Raw genomic sequence first — 9,761 nt, 5'->3', positions numbered from 1 at the left:
TCGGACAGTGCACTGCCTTAGTGAGAAGTACTGGTGGCCAACCTTAGCTAAGGACGTGAGGGTTTATGTTTCCTCCTGCTCGGTGTGCGCCCAGTGTAAGGCACCTAGACACCTGCCCAGGGGGAAGTTACAACCCCTACCCGTTCCACAACAGCCGTGGTCTCACCTGTCGGTGGATTTTGTCATGGACCTTCCTCCCTCCCATGGGAACACTACGATCTTGGTCATTGTGGATCGGTTTTCTAAAGCCTGCCGTCTCATTCCCCTGCCAGGACTCCCTACTGCCCTACAAACTGCTGAGGCCCTGTTTACACACGTCTTCCGGCACTATGGGGTGCCTGAGGATATCGTGTCTGATCGGGGTCCCCAGTTCACCACTAAAGTCTGGAGGGCATTTATGGAACGTCTAGGGGTCTCGGTTAGCCTTACATCAGGTTTTCACCCCGAGAGTAATGGGCAGGTGGAGAGAGTTAACCAGGATGTGGGTAGGTTTCTGAGGTCAAATTGCCAGGACCGGCAAGATGAGTGGTCGGGATATATTCCCTGGGCAGAGATAGCCCAAAACTCCCTCCGCCATTCGTCCACTAACCTTACGCCTTTCCAGTGTGTGTTAGGTTATCAGCCGGTTCTGGCTCCTTGGCATCAGAGCCAGACTGAAGCCCCTGCGGTGGACGAGTGGTTTCGGCGCTCGGAAGAAACTTGGAACGCTGCGCATGTCCATCTGCTGCGGGCCATCAGGCGGCAAAAGGCGAGCGCCGATCGCCACCGCTGTGAGGCTCCGGTGTATGAACCGGGAGACCGGGTCTGGCTCTCGACCCGAAACCTGCCCCTTCGCCTGCCCTGCCGGAAGCTGGGTCGGCGGTTTGTGGGGCCCTTTAAAGTCCTGAGGATATTGAACGAGGTATGTTATAGGTTACAACTGCCCATTAATTACCGCATTACCCCTCGTTCCATGTGTCTCTCCTCAGGCCGGTGGTGGCTGGTCCACTCCAGGAGAGTGAGGTACGAGAGGCTCCTCCGCCCCCGTTGGACATCGAGGGGGCTTCGGCGTACTCAGTCCGTTCCATCTTGGATTTGAGGCGTCGGACGGGGGGCCTGCAGTATCTCGTGGAGTGGGAGGGGTACGGTCCGGAGTAACGGTGCTGGGTCCCCAGGAGGGACATTCTAGATCCCTCCATGTTGAGGGACTTCCACCGGAGTCATCCGACTCGCCCTGCTCCGCGTCCTCCTGGCCGTCCCTGAGGCCGGGGTCGGCGCATGGCTGGAGCCGCGCGTCAAGGGGGGGGGGGGGGTACTGTCACGGAATCAGCCGAGGCTGCTCCTCCTCCTTGCTCGGGCAGGCTTCGGCGTTCGTCGACCCCGGAGTACTAGCTGCCACCGATCTATGTTTCTGTGTTTGACTTGTTTTGTCCTGATTGTGTACACCTGTTCCCCATTATATTGTATTGTATTCCCTATTTAACCCTCTGTCGTTCATTGTGTGTTGTGTGTTATTGTTTTCGTCATTGGCAGTGTTCGTGTGCGGGTTGTTTATTCCTCCTTATGTGGAGATAGTTTTTTCTACTCTGGTTACTTTCGAGTAAAGTACGTTTCCAGTAAGCTCTGTGTCCTGCGTTTGACTTCGCCTACCGCATTTCACCGTCGCATTCTGACAACATGTAGGTAGGGGTAAAGTAACTATGCAAAGATAATAAACAGCGAGTAGCAGCAGCAGTGTAAAAACAAAGGGGGGAGGTGTCAATGTAAATAGTCTGGGCGGCCATTTGATTAATTGTTCAGCAGTCTTATGGCTTGGGGGTAGAAGCTGTTAAGGAGCCTTTTGGACCTAGACTTGGCACTCTGGTACCGCTTGCTGTGCGGTAGCAGAGAGAACAGTCTATGACTTGGGTGACTGGAGTCTTTGACAATTTTTTGGGCCTCCCTCTGACACCGCCTTGTATATAGGTCCTGGATGGCAGGAAGCTTGGCCCCAGTTATGTACTGGGCCGTACGCACTACCCTCTGTAGCGCCTTACGGTCAGATGCCGAGCAGTTGCCATACCAGGCGGTGATGCAACCGGTCAGGATGCTGTCGATGGTGCAGCTGTAGAATTTTTTGAGGATCTTGGGACCAATATAAAATCTTTTAAGTCTCATGAGGTGGAAAAGGCGTTGTCGTGCCCTCTTCACGACTGTCTTGGTGTGTTTGGACCATGATAGTTTGTTGGTGATGTGGACACCAAGGAACTTGAAACTCTCGACCCGCTCCACTACAGCCCCGTCGAAGTGAATGGGGCGTGTTCCCAGTCCATGTCCCTGAAAATCCTCCCCACAGCATGATGCTGCCACCACCATGCTTCACCGTAGGGATGGTGCCAGGTTTCCTCCAAACGTGATCTCATCCCAGGTAAGAGGGGGAGTGGCATCAGCAGCAGGTTCTCCCCATGTGAGCTGAGTCCAGTGGACCAGTCCTGTATCCCCCCTCCCAGACAGCGACAGTGGTCTGAACCATGGCCAGCTATCCACAATCTGGCTTGACTAAACAAGGTCTACCAAGAGGGAAGGAGGGAGAGGAAGGTAGAGGAAGATAAAGAGGGAGGAGAGGAAGGAGGAAAGAGAGAAAAGGGTTCTCTCCATCACGACTGTAAGAAGGAAAGGAGGGAGAAGGCCGAGCAAGAGGAAGAGGAAGAGGTGGAAGATGACAAGGAGAGTTGATCTGTCCATCACTACCATAAGGAGATCTCTTCTGGGGGCTCTTGTTCTCTCCTCTTTCCCACAGAGGAGCTCCTTTCGCAGGCAGCCCAGAGCAGACTCTCCAACGACGGTGGATTGTGCGATAGACCTCCAGGTAGGCGCTGCGCTTCCACGTAGTCACGTGTATCCTCTGTCTCAGGAGGAGAAGGCCGCTATGGAGACCTACATCACAGAACCTTTGAGACAGGGGTAAATACTGCCGTCTACTTCCCCTGCGTCCTCAAGTTCCTTTATTGTGAAGAAGAAGGATGGGGGTTTACGCCCGTGTATTGATTACCATGGTCTAATTCAGATCACCATCAAATACAGCTATCCTCTCCCTCTGATTGCTAGTATGACGGAGTCATTACACGGGGCGTGATTCTTCACAAAATTGGATCTCAGAAGCGCGTACAACCTGGTGCGCATTAGGGAGGGAGATGAGTGGAAGACAGCATTCAGTACCACCTCGGGTCACTATGAGTACCTCATCATGCCATACGGGTTAATGAATGCTCCTTCAGTCTTCCAATCATTTGTGGACGAGATTTTCCGGGACTTGCATGGACAGGGTGTCATGGTATATATTGATGACATTCTAATATACTCCGCTACACGAGCCGAGTATGTGTCCCTGGTGCGTCGAGTGCTTGGTAGACTGTTGGAGCATGACCTGTATGCGAAGGCGGAGAAATGTCTGTTCTTTCAGGAGTCCATCTCCTTCCTGGGACATCGGTTGTCCGCATCAAGGGTAGAGATGGAGATTGACCGCGTTTCTGCCGTGCGTAATTGGCAGACTCCCACCACGGTAAAGGAGGTGCAGCGCTTCTTGGGTTTTGCCAATTACTACCGGAGGTTTATCCGGGGCTTTGGACAGGTAGCAGCTCCCATTACCTCTCTGCTAAAGAGGGGTCCGGTTTGCCTGCAGTGGTCAGCTGAGGCGGACAGGGCGTTTAAACGTCTGAAGGACTTGTTTACCTCGGCTCCGGTGCTGGCGCATCCGGATCCCTCTTTGGCATTTCAGGTTGAGGTGGATGCTTCCGAGGCTAGGATCGGCGCTGTGCTGTCTCAGCGCTCGGGTACGCCACCTAAACTCTGCCCCTGTGCTTTCTATTCTAAGAAGCTCAGTCAGGCGGAGCACAATTATGATGTGGGGGATAGGGAGCTGCTGGCTGTGGTTCAAGCCCTGAAGGTGTGGAGACATTGGCTTGAGGGGGCTAAACACCCTTTTCTCATTCTGACTGACCATCGTAACCTGGAGTACATCCGGGCAGCGAGGAGGCTGAATCCTCGCCAGGCAAGGTGGTCAATGTTTCTTTCCCGCTTTGTATTTAAGCTCACCTATAGACCAGGGTCCCAGAACGCTAAGGCAGACGCCCTGTACCGACTATATGACACAGAGGAGAGGTCCATTGAGCCCACTCCCATACTCCCGGAGTCTTGCTTAGTGGCACCGGTGGTGTGGGAGGTGGATGCGGAAATCGAGCGGGAGTTATGTTCCGACCCTACTCCTCCACAGTGTACGGAGGGTCGGAGGTACGTGCCGCTCGAGGTTCGCAACCGTTTGATATACTGGGCTCACAGGTCACCCTCCTCTGGTCATCCGGGTATTGGTCGGACAGTGCACTGCCTTAGTGAGAAGTACTGGTGGCCAACCTTAGCTAAGGACGTGAGGGTTTATGTTTCCTCCTGCTCGGTGTGCGCCCAGTGTAAGGCACCTAGACACCTGCCCAGGGGGAAGTTACAACCCCTACCCGTTCCACAACGGCCGTGGTCTCACCTGTCGGTGGATTTTGTCACGGACCTTCCTCCCTCCCATGGGAACACTACGATCTTGGTCATTGTGGATCGGTTTTCTAAAGCCTGCCTTCTCATTCCCCTGCCAGGTCTCCCTACTGCCCTACAAACTGCTGAGGCCCTGTTTACACACGTCTTCCGGCACTATGGGGTGCCTGAGGATATAGTGTCTGATCGGGGTCCCCAGTTCACCTCTAGAGTCTGGAGGGCATTTATGGAACGTCTGGGGGTCTCGATTAGCCTTACATCAGGTTTTCACCCCGAGAGTAATGGGCAGGTGGAGAGAGTTAACCAGGATGTGGGTAGGTTTCTGAGGTCATATTGCCAGGACCGGCAAAGGAGTGGTCGGGATATATTCCCTGGGCAGAGATAGCCCAAAACTCCCTCCTCCATTCGTCCACTAACCTTACGCCTTTCCAGTGTGTGTTAGGTTATCAGCCGGTTCTGGCTCCTTGGCATCAGAGCCAGACCGAAGCCCCTGCGGTGGACGAGTGGTTTCGGCGCTCGGAAGAAACTTGGAACGTTGCGGATGTCCATCTGCAGCGGGCCATCAGGCGGCAAAAGGCGAGCGCTGATCGCCATCGCAGTGAGGCTCCGGTGTATGCACCGGGAGACCGGGTCTGGCTCTCGACCCGAAACCTGCCCCTTCGCCTGCCCTGCCGGAAGCTGGGTCGGCGGTTTGTGGGGCCCTTTAAAGTCCTGAGGAAATTGAACGAGGTTTGTTATAGGTTACAACTGCCCATTAATTACCACATTAACCCCTCGTTCCATGTGTCTCTCCTCAGGCCGGTGTTGGCTGGTCCACTACAGGAGAGTGAGGTACGAGAGGCTCCTCCGCCCCCGTTTGACATCGAGGGGGCTCCGGCGTACTCAGTCCGTTCCATCTTGGATTTGAGTCGTCGGACGGGGGGCCTGCAGTATCTCGTGGAGTGGGAGGGGTACGGTCCGGAGGAACGGTGCTGGGTCCCCAGGAGGGACATTCTAAATCCCTCCATGTTGAGGGACTTCCACCGGAGTCATCCGACTCGCCCTGCTCCGCGTCCTCCTGGCCGTCCCCGTGGCTGGAGCCGTGCGTCACGGTGGGGGGGGGGGGGGGGGGGTACTGTCACGGAATCAGCCGAGGCTGCTCCTCCTCCTTGCTCGGGCAGGCTTCGGCGTTCGTCGACCCCGGAGTACTAGCTGCCACCGATCTATGTTTCTGTGTTTGACTTGTTTTGTCCTGATTGTGTACACCTGTTCCCCATTATGTTGTATTGTATTCCCTATTTAACCCTCTGTCGTTCATTGTGTGTTGTGTGTTATTGTTTTCGTCATTGGCAGTGTTCGTGTGCGGGTTGTTTATTCCTCCTTATGTGGAGATTGTTTTTTCTACTCTGGTTACTTTCGAGTAAAGTACGTTTCCAGTAAGCTCTGTGTCCTGCGTTTGACTTCGCCTACCGCATTTCACCGTCGCATTCTGACAACATGTAGGTAGGGGTAAAGTAACTATGCATAGATAATAAACAGCGAGTAGCAGCAGTGTAAAAACAAAGGGGGGAGGTGTCAATGTAAATAGTCCGGGTGGCCATTTGATTAATTGTTCAGCAGTCTTATGGCTTGGGGGTAGAAGCTGTTAAGGAGCTTTTTGGACCTACTCTTGGCCCTCTGGTACCACTTGCTGTGCGGTAGCAGAGAGAACAGTCTATGACTTGGGTGACTGGAGTCTTTGACAATTTTTTGACACCGCCTAGTATATAGGTCCTGGATGGTAGGAAGCTTGGCCCCAGTGATGTACTGGACCGTACACACTACCCTCTGTAGCGCCTTACGGTCGGATGCCGAGCAGTTGCCATACCAGGCAGGATGCTCTCGATGGTGCAGCTGTAGAACTTTTTGAGGATCTTGGGACCAATGCCAAATCTTTTCAGTCTCCTGAGGTGGAAAAGGCGTTGTCGTGCCCTCTTCACGACTGTCTTGGTGTGTTTGGACCATGATAGTTTGTTGGTGATGTGGACACATAGGAACTTCAAACTCTCAACCCGCTCCACTACAGCCCCGTCGATGTGAATGGGGCGTGTTCCCAGTCCCTGTCCCTGAAAATCCTCCCCACAGCATGATACTGCCACCACCATGCTTCACCGTAGGGATGGTGCCAGGTTTCCTCCAAACGTGATCTCATCCCAGGTAAGAGGGGGAGTGGCAGCAGCAGTGGACCAGTCCTGTATCCCCCCTCCCAGACAGCGACAGTGGTCTAAACTATGGCTAGCTATCCACAATCTGGCTCGACTAAACAAGGTTTACCAAGAGGGAAGGAGGGACAGGTAGGTAGAGGAAGAGAAAGAGTGAGGAGAGGAAGGACGAAAGGGAGAAAAGGGTTCTCTCCATCACGACTGTAAGAAGGAAAGGAGGGAGGAGGCCGAGGAAGAGGTGGAAGATGACAAGGAGAGTTGATCTGTCCATCACTACCATAAGGAGATCTCTTCTGGGGGCTCTTGTTCTCTCCTCTTTACCACAGAGGAGCACCTTTCACAGGCAGCCCAGAGCAGACTATCCCCTGAGAGAAGGCTAGCCCCTGGAGGTTTCACCTTGGATTTATACAGAGAACCCCCCAGTACTCAAAATGCTTTACATTGTAGAGGGGGATCTAATATCATTGGAGGCGACCCAATGACCCAGAAATGCTCCGTGGACAGACTTCCTCCGTGCTCCCCGTCTCGCTGGCAGGGGGCTCGTAGGAACACCCTCCCCTCCTTGACTCCAGCTCCACCCCTTCTTCACCTGCCCCCCTTATCATGTTATTAGTCTCACCTACAGGTCCCACCCCCTGGCCTACCTGTTGCAGGTGTAAGTATGGTGTGTCGGACACAGCTGCCCTCCCCCTCCTCCCCCTCCTCCCCCTCCTCCCCTCTTTCTCCCACTCCCCCCCATCTCTCGCGCTCTCTCCTCCTCCCCCTCTCTTCCCTTTAAAGCAATATTTAGACCAGGCTTTCTGCCTCCTCTACCCCTCTCCACCTCCTCTTCCACTCCTACTCTCTTTCTCTCCACCTCCTCCTCCTCCTCCTTTGTTCCCCCTTTCCCGCCCTCCAGTGAGAGAGGCAGGAGGTCACCTCGCCGTCACTCTATCCAGCTGGAGCCGCTGAGAGGGCGAGGAGGAGAGGAGGAGGAATAGAGGAAGAACAGAGGAGACAAGGGGGAGAGGAGGAGAGGAAGAGAGGGAGTGAGACACTATGTTAGCTGTTGTGGTGTGATATGTGTAGTTACTTGTAATAACCACTAGAGCAAGCTGGACACTTATTTGGTGATTGCTGACCTCAATGTGTGCATCAATGTGTGCACACACTGCAACGTTAAGTCAAAGGGGCGTTCCAGGAAAAAATATTTATCCAGCTTGACTGTGTCAAGGCCGGGCGTAGGTGTGGTGTGGACTCAATTGCAGGATGCAGATGCAAGTCCAAAAACACTTTAATAAAGTCCACAGAAACAACGGCTAAAAACAGAGCCGGTTGAACAAGGGAAAAATAAACGCACTCAGCGTAAAAGTACAACAAACGCACAACGTGCGGACTCTCTAAATAACATAGAGCACAAACTGACTGGCACCACCTGCTGACATAGAACAACTACACACAACCACAAGACAGAAACAACGAGAACTTAAAGGACACATAATCAAGACGAAATGAGCAACAGGTGTAACAAATCAGACCAAACCAAACACACACAGACACAACGAACGGTGGCAGCTAGTACTCCGGGGACGACGACCGCCGAAGCCTGCCCGAAGCCCGAACAAGGAGAAGGAGCAGCCTCGGCCGAAACCGTGACAGACTGCTTCACGGCACAGACATGGCAAAGCAATCACTGAATTTGTCTCGAGCAGGCAGAGCTAAATACATAACTTTTATAGCTCTACTATAAAGAATGCGACAAACACACTTCCTTAAACCTCAAATAAGTCAAGAAGTAATTTTGTGTGGAAGTCAAACATTTGTTCAGAACGACAAAATCGAGACCTTTACATAGCCCTTCTCCCATTGTCTATAGGCGGGATGCACACTGGTTAAATGGCCCAAATGTTAATTTAGACATTCACACATTTTACAGATTTTGACTATCACTAATGTCATGAAATGTTTGGCAAAGTAGTAAAGAAGGTTGTATTATACTTTTCTTGTGTACTAGATCATATGGTTTGAAAAGTTTTTTTTTTTCTCAGACATAAATGAACAATTCCAGGTGAAATTTAAAGGTCATAGCTTCCTGGGGGGAGGGACACCACTACATTAATAAAATATTGCCCTCTTGCTAGATTGATGACTAAAGCCCTAGTGAAACAGTGCAAAATGGTTGTCAGCTCAACTGGTTAAATACAAGACCTGTTCATTGTGAAATGTATGTGTTCAAGTCTAATAATTTTGCTCTATATATTTTCTGCTCTGTATGTAATTTTATCTGTTTAAGCTGTTTGGATTGTTAATTGATATAACACAGGGCACCATTGAAAAAGAGACATTGGTCTCAATTGGGATTCCCTGTATAAATAAAGAGGAATATGATAGAGGGAATATGATAGCGAGTATTATGATGGAGTGGAATATGATGGAGAGGAATATAATAGAGGGAATATAATAGAGGGAATATGATAGAGGGAATATGATAGAGGGAATATGATAGAGGGAATATGATAGAGGAATGTGATGGAGGGGAATATTATAGAGAATGAATGGAGGAATGTGTGACGCTCTTGAGCAACAAAGGTTGTCTGTTTGGTTATATCAACTGGAAAGACATGGATAAGAAAATGTTCAAACATATTTTTAAACAATGGGCGCTGTTGGCAGGTCTACAAATACTGTTCTATAGTCAGCTGATATTGATTTCCTTATTTAATAATTTATTAAACTAAAATGCTAAACATCAATGACACCTACTCTTCAATTACATTTTTTGGGCCAATATAATTACACATCCAGCTAATTTTATCCCTCTATGAGCATGCGTACCGTAAAGATACCGTAAGGATCACTCGACTGCAACAGCTCTGGTTGATTTAATCGATCAATGGCTCAGGTCACTTGACCAAGATAAACTTGTGGATGAGCTGCTTCTTGATTTTAGTACTGCATTTGACCTTGTTGATCATATGGCTAATAGCTGAGCACAGCGTCTCCTGAGCTGGCGCAGTGGTCTAAGGCACTGCATCGCAGTGCTAACTGTGCCACTAGAGATCCTGGTTCGAATCCAGGCTCTGTCGCAGCCGGCCGCGACCGGGA

This window comes from Coregonus lavaretus (genome assembly GCF_964263955.1).
Source record: "Coregonus lavaretus genome assembly, contig: HAP1_SCAFFOLD_344, whole genome shotgun sequence".
In the NCBI taxonomy this organism is placed as follows: domain Eukaryota; kingdom Metazoa; phylum Chordata; class Actinopteri; order Salmoniformes; family Salmonidae; genus Coregonus; species Coregonus lavaretus.
The sequence above is the reverse complement of the archived record's forward strand: the minus strand, read 5'-3'. Positions refer to the sequence as shown.